This window comes from Hyperolius riggenbachi, chromosome 5 (genome assembly GCF_040937935.1).
Source record: "Hyperolius riggenbachi isolate aHypRig1 chromosome 5, aHypRig1.pri, whole genome shotgun sequence".
Lineage (NCBI taxonomy): Eukaryota > Metazoa > Chordata > Amphibia > Anura > Hyperoliidae > Hyperolius > Hyperolius riggenbachi.
Genome location: NC_090650.1, coordinates 301,393,843 through 301,419,996, shown reverse-complemented (window position 1 = coordinate 301,419,996; position 26,154 = coordinate 301,393,843). Strand labels below are relative to the sequence as shown.

At 42.4% G+C, this 26,154-nt stretch overlaps 1 long non-coding RNA gene across 1 annotated transcript in view; it reads left to right on the top strand.

Annotated features, from left to right (window-relative positions):
- Positions 1 to 8,396: 8,396 nt before the first annotated feature.
- LOC137517690 (uncharacterized) overlaps positions 8,397 to 26,154 on the top strand; it is a 72,824-nt gene continuing 55,066 nt past the window's right edge. Inside the window, exon 1 of the long non-coding RNA XR_011020625.1 lies at positions 8,397 to 8,483. This is a non-coding gene — a long non-coding RNA (uncharacterized lncRNA). The remainder of the gene's footprint in view (positions 8,484 to 26,154) is intronic.

Sequence of the window (26,154 nt, the reverse complement as noted above, 5' to 3'; positions counted from 1 at the left end):
CGACAGGAGATTTCAATTTATTTCACATTTGCCTTTATTTCTAGGGTAAAATAGAACATACTTAAACAAGGAAACACAAAACATGATGTGCTTTATATCATTCTTTTAGAGTAATTGTGCTGCTTGTGTTGTATTTGCTCATTCTCCTGTTATTTTTGTGCCATATATATTTTATTTAAGATTGTGTGCCTTGCATCACAGCAGCAGTAGTAAACACTTTGTCAAAATAACATACAGGTTTTCATTGTTTTTTTTATTTGGGAACCAATATAGTAACATAGTGATACAAGTTAGTACCACTGACAAATGAAGAGAGAAAGCTGGTTGCTGGTGATATATCATTGTATAGAGGACAAAGAAGTGTATCATAGGAAACCAATTGTAATGCATCTCATTTATGGTGTTGTGTCTAACCACAAATTTTAGTTTTGTGGTTAAAGCAGCATGAGGAACAGAACTTTGTTTGTATTTGTATCAGGTTACAAAGTATTAAAGCCCAACTCTGGAAAGATTTAAAAAAAAAGTCTCCGCATAATTAAAAACGACCCTATGGAGAAAAGTACAATTTCTCATTCTTACATCCTCTATGATGATCACAGTCCTGGTCCCGTACGCAGTTAACTTCTTCTCCAGAGTTTTCTCCTAGGTGATATTTTTACAACTCATCAATAAAATGCCCTTTAAAGTGTACCTGAGGAGTAGGAAAAAAAAGTTTTATACATACCAGGGGCTTCCTCCAGCTCCCTTCAGCCTAATCGCTCACTCATCGCATTCCTCCACCATCTGCAGTCTCTACAATCTGGCCTGGAACCTACACTCTATCCCCTATGCTATCAAGGCATTTTGTATTGACCTGAGGAAGCAGCCCATGACCCGTGAAATGCATTGTCAGATTGCTTTTTGAATAAAAACTTTTTTCCCAGTTGAACTGATGTCTATATCTTCCGGAGAGGTAAGCAATTACCTGTCTTTTTATTATATAACTAGTAAAATGGCCCACCCGTTAAAAAACGGGCGCTAGGTCACGGCCGCAACCCCCCATCCCCCGCGCAATGTGCTCACATACGCGTCCCGCTTGCTCGTTCCCCAGCACTGTCTGAAGTATATGCACACAGGGAGCTGCTTGCTTGGCAGTTGAAAAAAGCTGTTATTTCCCACAATGCAATGAGAACCTCTGTGAAATACACACAGCAAGCTGTCAGATTCGGCCCTGTGTCCTAACTGCCCTGGCTGCGCACATGCTCAGTACAAAAATGCCAGGGACACACAACCATTCAGTTGATGACGCAGGGACACTTGCATTTTATTATATAGGATTTTTATTTGCATTTAAAAATACCAGAATAGAACATACATTGGGCACCTCCACCCTACCCACTACCAGTCAGACCTCCTTTGGAGGTAATAGCTTTGCAGTTTTTCTGGAAAGTATATCGTACTACAGGAGAGTGACCATCCAGTATCCAGCAGGACCTGGAGTACCGAGCAGGGACGGTTAATTTCCTCCAGGAAACTGCAACCGACCTTTATGAGTACATATTTATATGATTTTATCCTTCCTATACCTAACGATACTGCACTATTGTAGCTTCCATGGTACAATTATGCTTAGAATATAAAAGAAAATCTAGTAGATAAATCCTCTAGAGTAGTTAGTGCACGTGCACATTATTGCGCATGCACATTATTATTTGTAGCCAGTCAACATGGTCATGATCATGATCATCCTGAAAGGAGGTCATATCTGTAAAAATGCAAGGCTACAGTTCTTAAACTGTCCCAGTTTATACAGTTGTTACACTGTTGTATCTAATAAGTCATGCTAATTACCATATGTTTCTTATTAAAAGTACAATGCAGATTGTGCACACTACCTTTCCAAGGTGTGCTTCAAGTCACAAAAGATAAACTCAAGATTACTGGGTGAATTTTCTTTGTATCTAGTAAATGTTTTTAACAGCAAATAGCCTGTACGCATCAAGACAAGCGACTGATCTTGAAGCATGAAGGCCATACGGTTTTTGAAACATAACAATAACATGTTAAACACAAGGTTCAACACAACATTGTGTATTTCAAAATAAAGGGTTGGGCTTATGACATAAAGGTCAATTGGTTTTGAAACACAAAATGATAGACAGTGCAGATAGCATGTTATTAGTTAAAAAAACAATGTACGCCTTCCCTTTTCAGAATGTGTTTTGAAGTAATAAAAGGTAAAGTCAAAATTGCTAGCTCTGATTTCTTTATATCTAGGAAATGTTTGTTGCACAGCACAATATACCCTGTATACTTAAAGACAAGGGACTGATCTTGAAGCACATAGGCTACATTTTATATTTTAAATATTTATTATTACTATTATTAATTGTATTTATAAAGCGCCAACATATTATGCAGAGCTGCACAATAGATAAATGGGTTAACATACAAGGTAGGACATACAGGAAACTCACAATAAAACAAGATCATGCAAATAATTTGATAACAGTACAGTGTCATAGGTCAAAATAGAGACTGTTCTAGTCCACAAGAGGAGTGATTGACAGTAAGATTGCATAATCAAGCTGGAGACACTAGGGATGAGGGCCCTGCCAGAGGCTTACAATCTAAAGGGTGGGGGTGGAGACAATAGGTGCATCTGTTGAGAGGTTGTTTAACAGAATGTATTATGGTGCTGGTGTAGGGGGGGTATGCGAGCATGTGTGAAGGTATTAAAGGTGAGGGCGAGTCTGATGGCTGGTGGGAGAGAGTTCCAGAGAGTGGGGGCAGCCCTAGTGAAGTCCTGCAATCGTGCATGGGACTGAGATATGTGTGGTGCGACTAGGCACAGGTCATTGGAGGATTAGAGGGGGTGAACTGGTAAGTGCCTGTGAACCAGATCAGAGATGTAGGTCGGGCAGGTCTTGTCCACTGATTTGTAGGCCAAGCACAGGACTTTGAAATTGATCCTAAAGCTGATGGGGAGCCAGTGTAGGGCTTTACAGAGCGGAATCGTAGAGGCGCTGCAATGAGAAGAATGTATCAGTCTGGCTGCCGCATTCAATACTGATTGAAGTGGGGCAGTATGGTTAAAATAGAATTGCAGTAGTTTAGGCGCGAAATGACAAGGGAGTGGATGAGGGGTTTAGTGGTGTCAGGGGACAGGTAGGAGCAGATCTTGGATATATATATGTGTGTGTGCGTGTGTGTGTGTGTGTGTGTGTGTGTGTAGGTATATATATATATATATATATATATATATATATATATATATATATATATATATTTATATATATATATATATATATATATATATATATATATATATATATATATATATATATATATATATAGTGAAAATTCAAATTTTACTGCAAATGTTTTGGTGAAAATGTTAGCTCTTTCCTAATAGGTATGGTTGGAGATGTTGAATTCCAATTACGCAGAAATTTTGATTTCTGGCAATGCTGATTACAATTTTGCAGATTTCTAGGTTCCCAGTTCTAATTTCTGAGGAGTGCTTTTTTGTCATTTTTTTGTATTCTCTGATTGGCTAAATACTTTCGGAGTTGACACTTGAAATTTTAAGCCAATCACAAGACTCAGGAATACTTGGCCGCATCTTGTGATTGGTCTAAAATTACCATGGCAATCCGATTCTGCATTCTTGGTTTGGTCCAATGTTTCTGAGTTCTGTGATTTGACTAAAATTACCAAGTTGTGGTAAATTGGATTTCCACAGAAATCCAATTTCTGATTTCGGATCATAAATGCAGTTTTCCTGTTAGAAATGTGGAAATTTCAATCCCGTAAAAACTGACTGAGCATCTTATTTCCTAGTATGCTGCATGGGAACCTTGTTTTTAACATACAGATCACATGTTAAATGCAACGTTCAATACAATGCATTGTATTAAATTAAAAGCAATGCAAAATATATTGTGTTAGCTTGTTGGTCAGTCACTAATTGCCATAAAAGGAATGACCACTACTAATATTCTCAGCTCTGACTATCAAAACAAGACAAACTGTATACAAGGTTTTCAGAATGAGTGCAGTCTCTGAGAGATCCACAGTAAGGCCTGGTGCACACCAAAAACCGCTAGCAGATCCGCAAAATGCTAGCAGATTTTAAATGCTTTTTCTTATTTTTCTGTAGCGTTTCAGCTAGCATTTTGCGGTTTTGTGAAGTGTTTTTGGTGTAGTAGATTCCATGTATTGTTACAGTAAAGCTGTTACTGAACAGCTACTTTAACAAAAAACGCCTGGCAAACCGCTCTGAAGTGCCGTTTTTCAGAGCGGTTTGCGGTTTTCCTATACTTAACATTAAGGCAGAAACGCATCCGCAATCCAAAATCTGCAGCAGCCCGGGAGTATGCGTTTCTGCAAAACGCCTCTCGCTCTGGTGTGCACCAGCCCATTGAAATACATTACCCTAGCGGATCCGCACTCGTAAGTGGATCGCAAACCGCAGCAGAACCGCTCTGGTGTGCACTAGGCCTGAGTGAGGTTAGTCATACTGAGGCAGCTCTCTTAAGAAGGCAGCTCTCTTAGCACACGAAAGGGGGACCCCACTATAGTGGTTAAATGCCAATATAGTCAGACTCAGAGTACTTCTTAGGATAAGTTGGACTCAAGTATGTCAGTCAATATAGACATGCTAAAACTCACTCTTGCTTTCATATAAGAATGTGGCTCTCCTGTTTCACAGTATAGTTGCTGGGCTTTAGAAGGAAGAGCTGTGACTAATGGCTGTGAAAGAACACTTTAATTTAATCATGTGAAAACAGCATATACCGCACAAGGTGTTCAATACCTTAAGTGAGCAAGCTCTGCACATGCTTTAGAAGTGGTAAACCCATTTGTGCAACATTTTTACACTGCTTTTGTACTGCTTTACCTTTGTGACATTTCTGTCTGGAAATGAATTAAAAATGTGTGTAAAGTGTGTGTAAAATCAAGGAGTACCATTCCCTCCTGTGATTAAATAGGAAGTAAAGACACTTTGTAATTGCTTTGATAAATCTGCTCATGCATTCCTTCTCTCTAAAAGGAAAGTTTTCCCCTAGTGCTCCATACTCAACCCTCCATTAAACATGCAGTCACAAGAAACAGTATGGTAAACCCTCTTACATTTTTGCTTGTTTGCTTGCTTGTTTGTTTGTTTTTGTGTGTATCATTAGCTGGGCTTTCAAAGTATCATCTTCCTTTTAATATATGCCATGTCATATTTTGAAGGACCACTATCGTGGAAATTTGAAGAATGCAACACACAAGTAAACACATACATATTAGGTGTACATTTCTCCAAGAGTAAAATACACAACAATTTTTTTTTCCTAGTTGCTTGCTTACAGTAAGTAGTAAAAATGTGATAAATCTGACAGGTTGTGGACCAGTTCATACCCTCATGGGGCATTCTCAGTCTTTCCTTTATTCTTTACAAAAACACTCCCTGGAAAGCAGGGCCGCCATCAGAAATTTTGGGGCCCCTTACACATCATCAGGCCAGGGCCCCCCCTCCCTGGGCCCACCCACTGGTTACTGTGCCCGCCCACTAGCCACCCCACCCCCGTGTCAGTGCGCGAAGTGCGCTGCGGTGAAAAATGTGCTCCAACACTGATGAAAGCAGCATGCAGAGCGTGATGCGGCAAAAAAGTGGGTGTGACCTTGGCATGTTGCGGGTGGAGCCAAATACTAGTAAAATACAGGTAGTCCCCGGTTAACAAATGACCCTGTAGCCAGATATAGGTGGTGCCCCTAGTATAGAAAGTCTGCTGTAGCGGGCTCACTTATCTGCTCCCCACGGTCAAGCACTGATGTCACTCTTCTCTCAGGGCTGGAATGCGGTGTGCTGGTTAGTGAGCCACAGGCCCGCAGCCAGCACATGCGGCCCTTCCAGCGCTTTGGAGAGGTGCAGGGCCCCCAAAAGCCCTGGGCCCCTCACTGCAGTGTCAGTTGCCCCCCCCCCCCCCCCCGCCCCGATGGCTGCCCTGCTGGAAAGGATCTATATAAAGATGCTGGCTGGTCTCCTTAACCTATTTTGGTTCCTGGACGTAGAAACTACGTCCAGAAACCATGCGCGCTACCGCGTGCTCCCGCGGCCGATCGCGCGTGCACGCGCACTCCCGGCCGCGAATTTGGTAGCCAGGGAATCAATGTATCGGGCTATGGTGCCCGATCACTGATTCCTCTCCTCCGCTGAAAAAGCGACAGCTTCTCTCAGAAGCTGCGCTTTTTCTGGCCGTTCCCTCCCCGATGCGTCACTCTAAGCGTGTGTTACGCTTAGAGTGATGTCATGTAAACAAACTCATGGCCGCCATCTTGTGGCCAAAAAGTAATACTACAACTGAAAATAAAAATAAATTAAAATGAACACACATTTACATTATAAATCTATTGTTTACCTCCCACCCTCCCAAAACTACCCAAATAAAATGTTTACTATAAAAAAAAAACCATTACAATAAAAAAAAAACCATGTAAATATTTACCTAAGGGTCTAAACTTTTTAAATAGGAATGTAAAGATGAAATATTTCTATATTTTTTTTATTTTAAACTTGTTAATAGTGATAGATGCAAAATGGAAAAAATGCACCTTTATTTCCAAATAAAATATTGTCGCCATACATTGTGATAGGGACATAATTTTAATGGTGTAATAACCGGGACATATGGGCAAATACAATACGTGAGTTTTAATTATGGAGGCATGTACTATTTTAAAACTATAATGGCTGAAAACTGAGAAATAATGAATTTTTCCATTTTTTTCTTATTCTTCCTGTTAAAATGCGTTTACAGTAAAGTGGCTCTTAGCAAAATGTACCCCCCAAAGAAAGCCTAATTGGTGGTGGAAAAAACAAGATATAGATCAGTTCATTGTGATAAGTAGTGATAAAGTTATAGGCTAATGAATGGGAGGTGAACATTTCTCACGTGAAAACCACGGAACCTGAATGGGTTAAGGAGTGTTAACACATAAAAGATGTACCTTTCCAGTATGATCCAGTCCCGTCAGTTTTGTATCAGTTTTATATGTATGGGTGCGTTCACACATAAAAGGTGTACATTTGCAGACAGGACAGTGATGTATTGGAATGGAAATGTGCAGAATTATGTTTGAATCATAAAAACAAATTTTGAACAGAGGTGCAAACAAGAGAAAAAAAAACTTTTAACAAAAGTTTAAAAAAGGGGAAGTTTTGGTGGACTTACCTCCCTTGCAGATTAACAGACCGAAAGCCGTTACCGTATTTGGCGCCGTATAAGACGCACTTTTTCTCCCCCAAAAATGGGGAGAAAAAGTCCCTGCGTCTTATACGGCAAAGGCAGGGAATCCCCAAATTGCAAACGCCCGCCGATCAGAACCGCCGACCCGCTGCCATGTTGGGGATTCCCTGCCTGTGTGCCCGCAGCGTTAGACTACCCCGTGCCTCAGCTTTTGTCCTCTAATTACCTCCTGCCCCCCGTGTGCGACTCCCCCGGTCCCCCCTCGTGTCTCCGATATCCCAGCGTGTCTCCGATATCCCTATTGTATGTATTTCACCCCTCAGTGTCTGCAGCATCAGCGGCTTACCAGATCCATGCCGCCGCGAGAACTGCAGACACCCGGCATCTCCATACGCTTCCTCTATTGTGCGCTTGTACTCATGACGTCATCAGTACAAGCGCACAATAGAGGAAGCGTATGGAGATGCCGGGTGTCTGCAGTTCTCGCGGCGGCATGGATCTGGTAAGCCGCTGATGCTGCAGACACTGAGGGGGGGAAATACATACAATAGGGATATCGGAGACACGCTGGGATATCGGAGGCACGCAGGGGGGACCGGGGGAGTTGCACATGGGGGGCAGGAGGTAATTAGAGGGCAAAAGCTGAGGCACGTGTGGGTGGGGACAGGACACAGGAGGACACATGGGGAGAAGGGGCACACATTAGGACACATGGGGCACACATTAGGACACATGGGGCACACAGCAGGACACATGGGGCAGACAGCAGGACACATGGGGCACACAGCAGGACACATGGGGGCACACAGCAGGACACATGGAGGCACACAGCAGGACACATGGGGCACACAGCAGGACAGATGTAGGACAGATGGGGCACACAGGAGTACCATTTGGGGGATAACATGTACAAGACGCTCCTGGAACATGGACACCCCAGGTTTAGTATATATATATTTTTTCCCCTGGTTTTTGCCCTCTAAACCTGGGTGCGTCTTATATTCCGGAGCGTCTTATACGGCGCGAAATACAGTATTTTCAAATTGAAATAACATTTATTAGGTGCTCCAATTATGTTTATGTTAATTATGTTTGAACCATGCCTTACTAATTTGCACACTCTTTTGGCAGTTGGACTGAACAACTGCCATTCAGTAAGTGCTTTTGAAAATAAAGAAAACACTGAGAATCGCCCATGAAGAGATGGACTAGCCCAAAACCAAAAGTCAGACCTGTCAGAATTTAACTACCTAACATAGGAAAAAGGTACATTTATAGAGAAAATGTACATTGTATACATATGAATTTTACATTTTACAATTTTTCATGATAGTGCTCCTACAGTGTAGATAGTACAGATAGTATTTCTACAGTCAAACAACGATACAGCGCTCACCACCTTTAGCTGTGTTAAATGTATTGTCCAAACTGCTGCTTGCTGTATACAGGTCAGATAAATGTTCCCTTTTCCAAATAGTCTTTCTTTCACAGCCACGCTTCTGGCAATATAAACAGCTCCTCAGATCCTAGAGATAACAATTAGCAGGACATAGCGGGTAACTCCCAAGCTACAGTACACCCTGTGCTCAAACACACACTGTGCTAGGGTAATAACTCCACCACATGCAGGAAAGGGGGCTCACACACTCCCCCGCCAGTCCCCTGCTCACCAAATGGCTTCTTGATATAAGCGTATCACAAAACCTCTGAAGTAATCTCTAGAAGTAAGCATAAACACCACTCCTCATAGTGTAAAATTGTCTCATTTAATATGGCTTACTAGCCCTGCTAAAATGTTATGCGTACCAAATAAACGTATAAAACAGGCATATCTCCCATAGCCGGCACCTGCAGCCTTCTCCACGCTCCTCCGGCTGTCCCTCCATCCAGTGTATCAGTCTACTCGGCAACGTGCGTCTCCCAGGCATCTCTACAGTGAAATTAAATGTATTGGATTAACAAAAAACATTATACAATACACATAACAAAATTAGACAGGTGGATAAATGTTGGCACCCCAACAGTAATATGAATTCAATATTTAGTTGGGCCTCTTTTTGCAAATGGAACAGTCTCTAAATACCTCCTATAGATATTTTTGTGTCCAAAGTTCATGTTCACATTTAACATTAACCAGTTCACCCCCAAGGGTTTTTACCCCAACGGACCAGAGCAATTTTCACCTGTCAGTGCTCCTCCCTTTTATTCCCTAATAACTATATTACTACTTATCACAAGGAAATGATCTATACCTTGTTTTTTTTGCCACCAATTAGGCTTTCTGTGGGTAGTACATTTTGCGACCAATTTTTTTATTCTAAATGCATTTTAATTGGAAAAATACGAAAAAAAAATGGGAAAAATCGTTATTTCTCAGTTTTCAGCCATTATAGTTTTAAAATTAAACATTCTCCTGTGGATAAAACCAACACATTGTATTTACCCAGTTGTCCCGATTATTAAACCGTTTAAATTATGTCCCTATCACAATGTATGGCGACAATATATTATTTTGAAATATAGGTGTTATTTTTCTGTTTTTTTTTTGTTCTGGCCATAATTACAAGCCCCTATGTAATAAAGTAAAATTAATTTTCCCTCATACAATATAGATTAAAAAAGCTGAGTCCCTAAGGCAACTATTTATTTATTTATAGCTGATTTTTTTTTTAAAAGTGGGTTTTTTTTGGGGGGGGGGAAGAGTGGAAATGTAATTTATTAATTTGATTAATATTGTGTGGATATAATGTATTTGCCTGTATGTGCAATATACTTTCCCATTAGGAAGTGATCACTTTTTTTTTCTTTTTACATTTTAACAACTGCGACAGTTTCCTGTTTTGTGAATGGATGCGGCCGCTGTTCACGGTCGCGTCCATTCACTCCAGGCAGTGCGATTGGGTAGAGGACCGCTCGGTCCTCTTCCCAATCACCCAGTACGGGAACCCGATGGAAACGGCGGCGGTAGCGGCGTGGACACGTGTGAAGCGGCGGCGGGAACGCGCGACGTATTAAAACGTCATGTTGCCATTAATAGGGGAAAGCATGACCTTTTAATACGTATGTTTGCCGTTAAATAGTTAAAGTCAATGACTGTAGTGGTTAATAGCAAAGCCCACATAGGTCGTAGAACTGCCAAATTTGCAGGATATGTTAAAGGGACCCTGAGCAGTGGGTTAAATTTAAAATTGGTACTTACCTGGGGCTTCCTCCAACCCACCATAGGCTGTGAGGTCCCTCTGCGTTCTCCTCGCTCCGTTCCACGTCCCTGCTGGTGGCTGCATTACTGGCGACACTCCGACTTAGCCAGAGTGCCGCCATTTAAGAGCTGCCAGCAGGAGCCAGGAGGACACCGGGGGACCTCACAGCCTACGGTGGGCAGGTGAAAGAACCCAGGTAAGTACCAATTTTAAATTTAACCCACTGCTCAGGGTCCCTCACAACCTTGCCTCAAGCAGCAAAAAGTCTAGAAACATCCCTGCTGACTGAGCAAAATAACACTAAGGCACCTTTTACACTTAATCGGTGTGCGTTAGTGTGCGTTAGTACACGTTGGTACGCGTTTTTTCCATAGCAGTGCATTGTGACAAAGTTTTCAGTTAAAATGCGTTAAGTGTGAAAGGTGCCATGGGAAAACATGGGCATTACTTTGAAAATCAGTTTTCTTTCCGTTTTAACTGAGAGCAACTGATTAAGTGTAAAAGGGCCTTAACACTGCACAAAAAAATTCCGCTTATTGGCTGCCTTCTGTCCCTGTGTCTCTCAGAGAGTACACTAGCAAGTGAAGCAGGAAAGCATGTGACTTTGCCTCATATGGAAGAGAATGTAGCATCCATCTTGTACATCATTGTGACTGACAAATGAGGTGTTATCATCCATACATGATAATATGGTAAGGGTCACATGTAGGATGCAAATAGCTCATTCTTTCTAAAGCAAACGCAAACTCAGAACATCATTATTTCCCAATTTCTTTTATAAAGCAAACCTGCATATTTCAGTGCAACTCCAGGTTAATGTGCACTAGGGGGCACCAATGCTATGTAAGAGGCAGCAGCAAATCATTACAGTATACATTTCACTATTACTGGAAGCTATTTTGACTGTTAATAACAACATTTGCTGTATTTCTAAATATATATGACATTACGGTACTTCTGATTAATACATACCTAACTTTCATTTGACATATTTTAGCCTTCTATCTACATCGTAAGTACAGTCTTCATTAACTAGGTAATATCAGGCAACAAAAAGCACTAAAATGTCAAATAAACCCTGCCCCACCAAAAAAATAAAAAATAAATAAAAAATAATAATAGCTTGACCAACAAAAAAAGGAAGGCATGAAACAATGCTGGGGTATAAAGTTCTGGTGAAGATGAACATTAGTTATGTTCATATGTCAGCATCAGGGTTAAACAAAATGTTTGCAAACCTCTATTAGAAATTAGGGAAGTTACTATTGAGGGAAAAATAATTGGAGAATTTTTGAGGCAAACGTAACATTTGCCACACTTAAAGGGACTCTGAGCTCTAAATAAAAACGAAATTGTTACTCACCTGGGGCTTTCTGCAGCCCACCGTAGGTCGGGAGGTCCCACGGGTCCATCTGGCTCTTCTCCCAGGGCCAGGCCAGAAATGGCTCCCCGGTGGCTCCCGGCGACACTGGGCCCGAGTGATGGGCCCTTTCTTCCTGAAACGTCACTTCTGTCGTCACCACGCCGGCCGCCTCGCGTCATCACAGCGGCCGGCGTGACAGTACTGCGCACGCACGATTAAACCACGCATGCGCAGTACTGTCATGCCGGCCGCCGTGATGACGCAAGGCAGACGGCGTGGTGACGACAGAAGTGACGTTTCAGGAAGAAAGGGCCCATCACTCGGGCCCAGTGTCGCCGGGAGCCGCCGGGGAGCCATTTCTGAATATTCCCATTGAGGAATAGAGATGGCCTGAACAGTTCACCGGCGGATGACAGTTCCCGGCAAACATTAACTGTTCAAGTCCGTGGCGGGTATCAAACAGATAGGGCGGTTCAATCCGTCCCCCTATACCCAGCCATTGGGCTAAACTTTGACCCCCTACATCACAGTCAGCAGACACATGGCGGTCAATCAGACTGCAATCACCCACGGACCCCCACCCCCCCTATAAAAATGCAGCAGCGCCTGCCATGTTCTCAGTGTGGTGCTGCTGCTGTAGTCAGTGGAAGGGAGAGACAATGCTGCAGAGACAGAGACAATTAGCTAGGCGCTTCTGTTTGTTGCTGAAAGCACCCCAAAAAAAAGCCCTTTTGAGGGCTCGTATTGTTCTGTTTGGTTTTTGTGTGTGTGTGACACTAGTCACACTGCATACAGGCCACAGTCATTGCTGGGCTGTGTAGTTTTACTATACTCTTCTATCTATATTGCAAGCAAGCCAGCACACTGTCTATCATAAGCTGTGCGAGAGGACTGACAATTTATGCCCTGGGAGCAGGGATGCTCGGGTAGTGCTTTTTATTACCCGCCCGGATCCGGATCCGGGTACCCAGATATCCGGATCCGGGTATCAAGATCCGACCTTGCGGATATCCGGATCCGATCCGGATATCCGACCAAATTACCCGCGGGTACCCAACCTATTCGGGTATCCGGATAGAAAACCCGGAAGTGCCCTTTAAATAGCTTTGAAATGGTTTTTAGGGTAAATGATGCATGTAGCATCATGTTTTTTTTAAGGGAAATACTAATTAATCATTTGGTGGACATAAAATGAAAAAAAAAAAAAAAAAAAAAAGCTGTCAATTAACATCAGGACTAGGTTCCAGAAAGCGGTCGTGCAGCCCACATTGTGTCCAAAGTCCAATCGCACAACTGGGACATGACGAGTTTTCAGCCCAGACACCTCCAAAAAAATGACACCACAATTGTGTTTGGGGTTGAATATAGGTGGCGGTATCAGCAGCAGTGGCCTGTGGCACCGTGGCGGCCAGATTGGGGAGGTGAAGATTCTCCTGCGGCCTGAATGGGATGCTGTGGCTTTTCTCCCTGTGGCGGTTGGGGGTTGAGTGGTGCGGCTGGTGGTAGCGGCAGAAGGATGTGGTGGGTCCCTCATTCCACGGCCACTGTCTGCAATGCTGATCCTCCGTGCCAAACCCATCGACGCATCCTCCTCCTCAGAGTCAGAGCTGACATCCCCATCCTGTGGATGGTAGTCACGGTCCTTCATCCCATCATCAACACCATATCCCCCCTCCTCAAAACCCAGAACATCCTCCTCAAACTCCTTGCGGAACAGACCTGAGTTCAATTGCGGCACCTGGAGCGACAAGCTCGCTGACTGAGGGTAGGCTTTCCGCTGGGGTCGACACTGACACGGCAGACCTTCTGAGGGTGGCTGTAATGTTGCTCCCTGTCCTCTTGCCCTTGCTGCCCCTCCCCCAGCTGCCAGTGCCAGCGGACAAAGTACAACTTATACGTGATGATGTCACTAGATGATGTGGGGTACTCTTACGTTAATAAAATCGGGGTTGGACTTTACATCAAACCAGCACGGAGTGACAGACCACAGAGTAGAGGACAGACAGTGCACACTGTGTTATGGTGGCGGCCTGGCGGGTACACGCGGTGCGTTCCTGCACTCGATTTCCCGCTCGATTCCCGTCGACTCGATTATTTCCGACATGTCCGATTTGCGTTTCGATGGATCGTTAGGTCGATTTGGCATACTTTACATGCTAATCGACCTAACGATCCATCGAAACGCAAATCGGACATGTCGGACATAACCGAGTCGACGGGAATCGAGCAGGAAATCGAGTGCGGGAACGCACCGTGTGTACCCGCCAGGCCACCTCCATAACAACTAACTGCAGTACTAACTACAATACAATAACAAAGTAATCCTCCTATTCCCTATACTGTCCTGCTGGCCTGCACAGCACACACAGACACAGACAGGACCTAACTGAGTGAATGAAAGCAAACAATTACAAGCTAGCTAGCTAAAAACACAATAGAACAATAGTGTAGTGAAGGTGTTTAGCACTCAAAGCTTTAGGTTTATCACTGTATACAGCACTTGCTAAGCCAACAGCACTGGAGCAAGTCTGTCAGTGACCAGCCAGCCACACAAGCAAGGACGATCTGTCTCATCATGCCAGCCCTCCTTGCTATACAGAGGGGCTGGCCAGGGTTCCCTTCTGTGATTGGGTGCCAGGACTTAGGCTGGGAGGCCTATGATTGGCTCAATGAGGTCAGGTGGGGCTGGCCAGGGTTCCCCTCTGTGACTGGTTGCTAGGGCTTCTGCTGGGAGCCCTCTGATTGGCTGAATGACATCATCTCCTTACTAGTTACACTATCCGGATCCGGATAGCTGGACGGATACCCGCGGGTATCCGGATTATGCAGCTAGCTATCTGGATAGAATCCGGATACTGCTATCCGGATAGTGGCCCAGGTATCCGGATCTGGATCCGACCCGGATAGCGGAAAAATGGTCGGATATCCGGGTTTACCCGGGTACCCGGATCCGGATGAGCATCCCTGCCTGAGAGTGTCAACTTCTGACAACCCTTTGTGGCTGTTTGCAGTGGTGCATTAAACAGCGAATTTGGAATGTCAGTGTGAAGCAGTACACTATTTACACTACCTGATCCATGTATACACACACAAGGAATGCAATATGATTTTTGCCCTTTAGGGATTGTAACCCTACTCTGCGTCAAATACGTAATTTTCCCCAGGACTTTTGGCATGTATCCCACTCCACCATGTCCCCCTCCAGGTGTTAGACCCCTTGGAACAACTTTTCCATCACTTTTGTGGTCAGAAATAGTCCCTGTATCGTTAAAATTTGCCTGCCCATTGAAGTCTAAGGGGATTCGCCAAGTTCACATGAACACAAACTTTTGAGGAAGTTCACAGTTCACGAAACCTAAAATCTGAAGTTCGGGCCATCTCTATTGAGGAGTTGGATTAGTCCAATACCAGTCAGAAATATCAGCAACACTGACTGTAAATGACAGCAAAATATGTGTATGTATACACACTTTTTAAATTTTACAATTTTTCTCGATAGTGGTCTCTTAAATATTAGATTTTAAATGGAGGAACCTAAAGCAAGAGTAATATAGAAGTTGCTATATGTATTTCCTTTTAAACAATGCATTTTACCTGGCTGGCTGGCCTGCTGATCCTCTGCCTTTAATACTTTTAGCCATAGACCCTGAACAAGCATGCAGATTAGATGCTCTGACTGAAGTCATTGAGAAGCACGTGATTCATTTGGTCAGGTGATAGATATGCAAGTCTCTTATTTGTTAGTTATGGTGATGTGCTAAAGCAGGGAGTGATCACAGCAAATCAGAGCTTTGCAAATCTATCAGCTGATCACATTAATTACATATTTTCCAATGAGTTCTCCTAGACATGACCATCACTACTCACAAGCTTATTTAACAGATTTATGCGATGTTGTGCGGTGAGTAAAGGTCTCTCATCCACCACATTCACAATCACTGGACGTAAGCACATGCTAATGTCTACTTAGAATGCTTTTTTTTATTGGTTCAAGTGTGGGTCGTACTCAATAATTAAATTGACATAGCATGGATAATTTTTTTTATTATCTAACTTTTTTAATAAAATATTTCTATTCCTTTCAGATGCCCAGTTACAGTTTTACTTCAGTAAGATATTTAAATACCTTTTATTACCTAATTTTGTTTAGCTTGCATGCTCTCTCTTTATATGCAAACAATATACTTTCTTTCTAAAGCTGGACATAATTAATTAACCTTGACATGTCTTGATTCTCAAGTCCAAAAAGTTGATGGACTTTATATGCCCTGTATGAATAAGGATAATATAATGGAGAAAAAAGCCTGGCACTAGATGTGAACCAAAGGAATACTGGCTTCACCGGATTATGTACTTCATATCCAATTGATAGATATATTGGCCTCTGAGGAAGCTTTGTTTAAAGCGAAACAGCTGTCAGGCCTCCCTCACCCCCACTGTATACCCTGATGTAGCCTACCACCGTGGATTAAAGGTACCTTCTTTTTGCAACAATTAGTGCCTCTCCTCTTCTACCTCTCAACGTATGAATAAGGATGGAGGTTGCTCTTATCCAAATTTTTGTGGTATCACAATTATCAAATTATTATTTATTTTGATATGTTGTAGGGCCTTTTGCAGAACATTTGCAAGTGCAGCATATTAGACTACTTTTTGAGCTGTCCTGCAGCTTTTCTGAACATAATCGCCCTATAGTAACTAGAAATTAGAAATCTCTGTACCCCCTGCAAAAAAACTTTGGATGGGGCCCCCCTTTCTGCACAGGTAAACCAAGGATCAATGTTATTCAATTGGCTAGTGGTGCACACTTGAATGTGTTTTCCCCATGCAGATAAAAACTGTGCAGTGAGCACTGTACATTTTTTTTTCTGTCAATTACAATAGCTTTTGTGATAAAACGTGCATGTTTCTCACACATACAGACACACATGGGGCTTGATTCACTAAACTGTGAAAACTGATATCACGGTCACGCTGGCGTTTTGCGTGCATTATAACACATGTAACGTTTTTCACGTGCAAACGCAAATTTACGAGCAAAAAAAGCTACCGTTTTTGCACGTTTACGTGTGCAAATTCGTGATTGCATGTGAGATATGTTACGTACATAATAACGCGTGCAAAACACTAGCACGACCGTTATATCAGTTATCACGGTTTAGTGAATCAAGTACATGGTGTGCAGAAAATGCATACGGAAAACTGAAAGAGGAGGGTGCTCCCAGCCTCACCTTATTACACTCTCTCTGTCCATTTCTGATGGAGTGGTTGGGGGCTGGGCGCTGAACACAAGAGCCTGCTGCACACTGAATAAACAGTCTACAAATCTTTGTCTACAAAACTTTGTATGATTTGTTATCAGTAGCTGAGCAGATGCAGTCATTAGCACAATTGTGTAAGAGCACAAAGCTTTTTATCTCTGTGCCCAGACTCCTCAAGCATTATTACAGTACACAGCACTTGTAGAAGGGTAGAGAGGCTGGGGTAGAGCTGCACTGTACACAAGATCCTGCTGCACACTGAATAAGGACTGTCTACAAAACGTTGTATGATTCCTTATCAGTGGCTGAGCAGATGCAGTAATTAGAACAATTGTGTAGAGAACAGAAAGTTTTTTTTTCTCTCCATGACCTTAGTTGTCAGTCTGTCAGGACAAGGAAAAGAAACTTCTTCTCCCATGGGGCCCCCTGCGGCTTTTGGGCCCGCCTGCCACTGCATCTCTTGCAGGGTTTATTGTTATGCCCTTGCATCAGCATAACATTGTACTGTGCGGCTTATTCCACTGTATTTTCAATTGCAGCACATTATACCAATCACTGAGCAGCACTGTGCATATTATAGCTATCTTTATGGTCTTTCCTCACCATTAATACTTGTGCTAGTCAATTTAGGACCTGAAAATAGTTACTCAAATAGACCATCCAATTATCAGGAAGGTTTGACATTTATTGTGCTTCTTACTTTTTATACATTTTATTGTTATCAGTGTGTGGTCAGCTCTCCGCAGGTCATGTCCGAACGTGGAGACCACAAAAATGTAGAAAGGGATGTGTCAGTTCCTAGTGTTTATTGCAAGATCAAATCTGGTCAGGAGGAGGAGAAGGTGATAGATCAGGAGGAGGATACCTCATTATGTTGTGGAGACATGGACTAGCAGTGACAGAACAAGGAGGAAGTTGCACTGCAGCAAGTAGATTTTTGTTGTTTAAAAGGTTCTCATCATCAAAACACTACAATGTGGGCACTGTGCTGAAGCATCACTCTTCCTGCACTCTGATTGTCTTGGAAATTTCCTAGGAATTCCCTGCTACAGAAAGTCCCCTACTTACAAATTATGATGAAAATTGTACTGTATTGTTTTTGTTATTACCTATTTTTGTTGTTACATGTTACAGCATTGTATAAATTATTGTAAGTAGTTAAATTAAAAGCTAATTTAAACCAAAACAAAGAACATTGTTTACACTAAATGTCCAAATCTGGAGTTGTCGAAAAGTAAATTGTTCCACGTTTCCCTATGTGTAACACATGACTTCACTTACAAACAAGTTCATTTTACAAATAAAAAAATTCCAGAAACAGAACTTGTTTATAAGTAGGGGGCCTCTTGTTTTTTAAACCACCAATGTGGTGCTCATATCTATATGTGTACGCAGTGCACAGTTTACCTTCTCTGGAGCACATCATTCCTTGTTTCCCATGGCAGTTTCCACACCCCTCTCACTAAAGATTTCCTTTAAGATACAGATTTGTTGCTGTAACTAAGCTATGCGTAAAGTACGGTATATCTGAAACAGGGGAAACGTTCTATTTCACTGAATCTGTCCACAGGAGTGCAATCAAGGAGACACATGGCCCCAGCCATGCATGCACAGTTACCCGCTACTGGTGATTTTTTGGAAAACCCCAGCAGCACGCTGGAGCAGACTGGGCGTAAATCGAGGGACCTATAAGGCAATGAAGGGGCTGGAAGAAGCCCCTGGGAAGTAGAATAGAACTTGTTCTTATGTCTCAAGTTTACTTTAAGGCAAAAATAATAATTATGCTAAGACTGGATACATTTATGCTAAGAAAAAAAATGAAGGTTATGAGCAACTTAATGTTTCAGGAAAGTTTCCATATTCATAAACTCATGTTTAATGTATGATTTTAGAAATTAAACAAATTGTTCATAATTACACCTCTCAATTTGCAAACGTCTGACATTTTATAATTCAGGTAAATTCAACTTGTTTTTAATGTTTATAATGTTTTATATAAGTTTTGTGCATATTTTACAGCAAATTATATTTTGGGAAACCCCTAAATAAAAGGGGAGTGTTATTTTAGTTCTCTATAAAGACATGTTTATGTTTTTTTTAAGATTTTTCTATCATGTAAAGCCAAGTCAGTGTGAATACGAAACTAGGCTATGAAATGTCAAAGTATAAATTAGTCGTAGTGATATACGGACTTCCTGAGCATAAAATGAGATCAAAAGTTCACACAATACTCTATGGGGGAGACAAACTTTACAATAGAAAGGTAGTCATTAAATATTATTAATTTGCCATCATATTCATTGAGATAACATTAACCTTGATAGACCTAATTGATTTCAAGAGATACAGCACAATATTTAAGGTATGATCCAATGTGAAGGGCATTTCAAGATGAGACTGAACATTCAGTATGTGAAGTAAAGCTGTAAAACATTTTACATTATTAATCAGAACAAAGCTCCTCTGGACAGAACCCTCAAACTACTTTAATTAATGGAAACATAAAAATGAGTTTCTTAAGATGAGGTTGCTCTTTGGAGCTGCTTAAGATGTGCATATATAAACATAAATGTTCAATATAGTCTCCCGGCTATGCTGAAATAGCTTGCAGCAATTTTGTTGTGTTTTAAGATATTATTATAACTATTATCATTGTTTGAGTGTTACATACAATGCTTACAGAATTACATTAGAGGGCCTTATGATATAGAACTAACCACCCATACTAAAGACATAGCTTTGATTCAGTGTTGACATCTTAATATCCCTTTACCTCAGCACATAAATGCTAGTGCTATCCTGATCCTTGCCTTTAAAGATTGAACTTTATCACAGTCAGTAGCCAATACCCACTAAGTAGCCAATACCCAGGAAAATTACAAAAAAGGCCTTGGAAATCCATGTGATCGTTAATCTGCATTTCCAACCTTCCCTACTGATCTCCCAGAGTGCTCTGGGGAAGAAGGGAAAATAACATCATTGCCATGGCAAAACATGACTGAGGGGGCAGGACTACATACCAGTTCCCTGCTATATTTAGATATAAGAAGCATTTCTGACACTGAACCCAGGATACCTAAGGTTTAAAATGGATATCCTGAATAATTCAGTACAATCTGCTATGAGTCATCAAAGTGTTCCTTTAACAGTCAAAAGGAATTTCCTGATTCAGTTGCTTTCCACTGCTGTGGAACCACTGTCCAAGAGCAATTCCCCTTGTATAATGACTGCTCTGCAGTTAACTATGAAAGCAGCTGAAGGCTGATCCCACCAGCTCCCATTTAAACTGTGCTGTGCAGATCAAGAAAAAAGGAAGTGTTGAGTGCATTCTAAGGACACTTCGAACTGTACTGTATGTGTCCATTCGAGATATGGAAATCTGTATAGCCTCTTAAATAAGACATGTTTTCTAAAAGGTTCTTCTTTTATACATTTATTTTGAATATTCAGCCGAGTTCAGAAAATAAAATGTAGTTTAAATGGATTCATACAGAAAATAATGTAGAAAATAAGCAAAGCATGCCTCTTCCAAAACACTGCAACAGCCTCGGGGCTTCATTATATTTAATCCTAGTTTAAGCCCCACAAATAATTTGCCTTTTAACAAGATATTTCCCTTATGCAAAATAATTACCTTCTGCTAGCCATGTCATGAGAGTTGTGTGGAATAATTAACCTTTCTTGGGAAAGGCAGAGATAGTGTGATACTACATTGGCCAGTTTCACAATAATACCAGGATTCAACTTGTCAGATTAATATAGGGGAAGCAATAGAGGTTATGTAAATATTGACTTGATAGCCAGCAACAGAGATACATCACACTTACAGAAATGGGACATGAAATCAGTCATACATGACTATATGCTTTAGCAGAATCATATCTGATGAACTCTAATAGTAAGGGCAGAGGAATCATTTCAGTGCAGCTTTTCAGTTAAATTCCCTAGTTTAGGCTCATTTTTTGAATGCTTACTACAAGGTATAATCTGCAATGTCCAAAATATTGTGCATTTTACCTAAACCATTTATACATTATTATTTTTTCAATACCGGACTAGCTCAATTTGTAAATATGTCTTCCTTTGCCAATGTCACATGCTGCTGCACGCTTAGACTGAATAGCCGTCTGTAAGCAATGAAAACACTTTCCAATATCCTTTTGTCACCTACATGAAGTAGTCAAGGAGAAGCAGCTTGCACTGTGAACACAGTGTCAACATGACAATGCCAACCTTCACCTTGCTGCTGAAATATTTACTATGTGTGGCTGACAATGCAATTACATCTCTGCAGAATTTTAATCCAAGTACACACAGTGCTGGGCCGAAATTACGCATTAGCGCAATTACGCATCGTAATTCACTACAAATGCACCGTAAGCGTTACGTGTAAGGTTACGGTATTACGCGTAATTAATTACGCGTAGACCGTGGGGTTACGTTTTACGCGTAACAAATTACGCGTAAGACAGTAAACTCCCATTGAAATTACACAGTCTGCCGTAATCGCATAATATTACGCTCCCGTATAATATAAAAAAGCCGCCGACTTTAAGGGTTAATAGCAAAGCCCCCTTAAGTGCTAAGAGCCCCAAATTTGGAGAATATATTAAGGAGATCAGAAGGAATAAGAGGAAAAAATTTTTTTCAAAAAGACCTTATAGTTTTTGAGAAAATCGATTTTTAAGTTTCAAGGGCAAAAATGTCTTTTAAATGTGGAAAATGTCAGTTTTTTTTGCACAGGTAACAATAGTGTTTTATTTTCATAGATTCCCCCAAGTGGGAAGAGTTTTACTTACATCGTTCTGAGTGTGGGAAATATAAAAAAAAACGACGTGGGGTCCCCCCTCCCAGACCTCTTTAACCCCTTGTCCCCCATGCAGACTGGGATAGCCAGAATGCGGAGCACCGGCCGCGTGGGGCTCCGCACCCTGACTATACCAGCCCGCATGGTCCATGGATTGGGGGGTCTCGGAAGGGGAGGGGCAGCCAAGCTTTCCCCTCCCCCTCCGAGCCCTTGTCCAATCCAAGGACAAGGGGCTCTTCTCCACCTCCGATGGGCGGTGGAGGTGGAGGCCGCGATTTCCTGGGGGGGGTTCATGGTGGCATCTGGGTGTCCCCTTTAAAAAGGGGTCCCCCAGATGCCCACCCCCCCCCTCCCAGGAGAAATGAGTATAGAGGTACTTGTACCCCTTACCCATTTCCTTTAAGAGTTAAAAGTAAATAAACACACAAACACATAGAAAAAGTATTTTAATTGAACAAAAAACATAACCACGAAAAAAGTCCTTTAATATTCTTAATTAACCATTAATACTTACCTGTCCCTTTAAAAGCCAGTTCCCACGCAATATCCTCGGAAATATACTAATCAGTTACAATGTAACAAAGTTATTACAATGTAACAACTTTGTTACTTTGTAACACCACCGCACCCGACGTCACTCGCCGCTCACCCGCCGGCCGCCGCATACACGCTAGTCCCCGCCGGCTCCCGCCGTCCACTCCGCCCACACCTGTCACCCATATACATGCTGGCACCCATGGGTGCCAGCATGTATATAGGTCACATGTGGGAGAGGCGGGGAGGGCAGCGGAGCCGGCGGGGACTTAGCGTCCCTTCACCCGACAGAGCTCTGAGCTATATTAGCTCAGAGCTCTCGAAAGCATCTTTGTATTTGGGCTCCAAGGAGCCCCATTGGTCCTTAGCAGACCAATGGGGTTCCTTCAAATCAGAAGGAACCCCATTGGTCTGCTAAGGACCAATGGGGATCCTTGGAGCCCAAATACAAAGATGCTTTCGAGAGCTCTGAGCTAATATAGCTCAGAGCTCTGTCGGGTGAAGGGACGCTAAGTCCCCGCCGGCTCCGCTGCCCTCCCCGCCTCTCCCACATGTCACCTATATACATGCTGGCACCCATGGGTGCCAGCATGTATATGGGTGACAGGTGTGGGCGGAGTGGACGGCGGGAGCCGGCGGGGACTAGCGTGTATGCGGCGGCCGGCGGGTGAGCGGCGAGTGACGTCGGGTGCGGTGGTGTTACAAAGTAACAAAGTTGTTACATTGTAATAACTTTGTTACATTGTAACTGATTAGTATATTTCCGAGGTTATTGCGTGGGAACTGGCTTTTAAAGGGACAGGTAAGTATTAATGGTTAATTAAGAATATTAAAGGACTTTTTTTGTGGTTATGTTTTTTGTTCAATTAAAATACTTTTTCTATGTGTTTGTGTGTTTATTTACTTTTAACTCTTAAAGGAAATGGGTAAGGGGTACAAGTACCTCTATACTCATTTCTCCTGGGAGGGGGGTGGGCATCTGGGGGACCCCTTTTTAAAGGGGACTCCCAGATGCCACCATGAACCCCCCCCCCCAGGAAATCGCGGCCTCCACCTCCACCGCCCATCGGAGGTGGAGAAGAGCCCCTTGTCCTTGGATTGGACAAGGGCTCGGAGGGGGAGGGGAAAGCTTGGCTGCCCCTCCCCTTCTGAGACCCCCCAATCCATGGACCATGCAGGCTGGTATAGTCAGGGTGCGGAGCCCCACGCGGCCGGTGCTCCGCATTCTGGCTATCCCAGTCTGCATGGGGGACAAGGGGTTAAAGAGGTCTGGGAGGGGGGACCCCACGTCGTTTTTTTTTTATATTTCCCACACTCAGAACAAAGTAAGTAAAACTCTTCCCACTTGGGGGAATCTATGAAAATAAAACACTATTGTTACCTGTGCAAAAAAAACTGACATTTTCCGCATTTAAAAGACATTTTTGCCCTTGAAACTTAAAAATCGATTTTCTCAAAAACTATAAGGTCTTTTTGAAAAAAAAAATTTCCTCTTATTCCCACTGATCCCCTTAATATACCCTGTGAATTTGGTGTTCCTAAATTTTAAGCAGGCTTTGCTATTAACCGTTAAAGTCGGCGGGTTTTTAAATGTATATATTTTTCCTTTGAAACTTTAACATCGATTTTCTCAAAAACTATAAGGTCTTTTTGAAAAAAAAATTTTTCCTCTTGTTCCTTCTGATCTCCTTAATATATTCTCCAAATTTGAGGCTCTTAGCACTTAAGGGGGCTTTGCTATTAACCCTTAAAGTCGGCGGCTACCTAACATTGATCCATGCGTCAACTTTTCCGCTTGGCAGCATGACCTTACGCATTAATTGCTAGTAGGATTTTACGCGTAAGCCTATAACGTAATAACCTGAATTACGGTATACTTACGCGTAATTGCGTAAGTACTATGCGTAATTACAGACATGTACCGAAATTGAATGTCTATGCCGTAAGCGTAATTTCGTAATGCGTAATAGCGTAAAATTAAGCGTGATAATCCGTAAGCGTAGCTTTTTCCATTACGACCAGCACTGAGTACACACATCCAATATTGTTGCCCATCGGGGATGATAGAAAAATCCCTCGACAACAGTTTGCAGTCCAAAGCTGTAGAGATGCCTCACTAGCCTTTAGGCTGGTGATGCATTCTGTTGCTATGTAGGGGGGGGGGGGGTGGGGTGGAGGGCCGACAAGAGTTGCACAATGGCGAGGCTACCCATGGGCGGGTGAACAGCAAGAACAGGACAATTGAGGCTGCTGGGAAGAGGTCATTATTAAAGATCCATCATGCTGGATCCTGAAATGTTTGCTTATTTGCTGAATGATGTGGGTACAGTAGGGACCCTTTCAACTTAGGAGAAACAACGCTGGTAAAAAAGTCTAGCATGGAATGCTTTTGCATGTAAACCATTTAAGAAGCACATTTCCTCACTGAATACAACTTGCATTCAAGTTGTTTTTAACATCACTGGCGTTCAAGCTTGCTGTGTGTGTTTGAGTGTGGAGGGTTAATGATTGCCTTTATGTAAATTGACCACTCCCCTGCAGCACCTCATTTCCCATTTAAATCCTGGACTCTTGAAAGGACGAGGATAGCTTCCCTTGCTCGAGTGTATATTTCAGTAGCCATTGTGGTCTGGATGCAGGCTGTTGCTCTCCTGCTCCTGTGCCAGTACAGTCCATTTATATAATAGTATAAGTAGTATAGTTTGTTGCTCCTGGAATATTAGACTGATTTATGTGCATGCATGTGTTGCTTGCTTGAGGACTGGTGTGGGTAAAGTAGGGACCCTTTCAACATGGATGAACTTCAACACTGGTGAAAGGATCTAGTACGGAATGCTTTTGCATTATTTTGGAGGTGAATATCCTCCATTTGGTGCAACCAAATACAACTTGCATTCAAGCTGTTTTTAACATTACTAGAGTTTCAGCATGTTATGAGTGTGTGAGCGCAGAGGGTTGATGATTGTTAATGGCAATATTGACTGCCAATTTCAGTGTAAGATTGGACCAGATTTTTTTGAGATTGAACGCTTAAGCTGGATTCAGACTTAGATGTGTTGTGTCGAGTTGCATTGCAGCATGCTTTTTTAATGGTATGTGACACAACTCAGCACAACTCTACGCAATGCATTAAGTGTAAATAGGGCCTAACATTTATTTTACTCATCCCTACTGAACATATATCCTTCTGCAGCAGGATTAAACTTAATTTCTCAAACAGCAGACACTGCAATGGCTATGGCTCTCTAAAGACCAGGTGACCTTCAGACATCCAATGAGATCTATATCACTACCAAGATATGGAAGATATGTACTTGTTATTCGCTGGCCTGAATATTGAGAATATTTGACTTTGTTCATTTTGACTTGAATTGCTGTTGGCATGGTTGAATTTGTAAATTACTTTAAGCCATATACCAAGCCTACTCCTTAACCAACTCAATAAAAAATGTTGATTCAATTAGAAAAAAAGCAGTGGGCACCAGACCATTGGAGCTTAATTTAATCCAGATGTATTACAGTACAAAAGATGATGGAACTTAGCAATACATCACCGTTCCAGGGCAGCAGCAGATGTTAACAGAGAAGATGGTAGGTGGTCGACAATTGTTTCGCGCTCTCAAGCGCTTTTTCCTAGACACGCTCTATGGCGGGGAGAAGCTCACCGCCATGTAGATCTGCCCGGCATTAAGAAGACGCCAGGCCATCCTCCACTCTTCCGGCACGCCCCCTCCTCCTCCGGCAGCGCAGGCGGAAGCATGTCCGCGCTCCA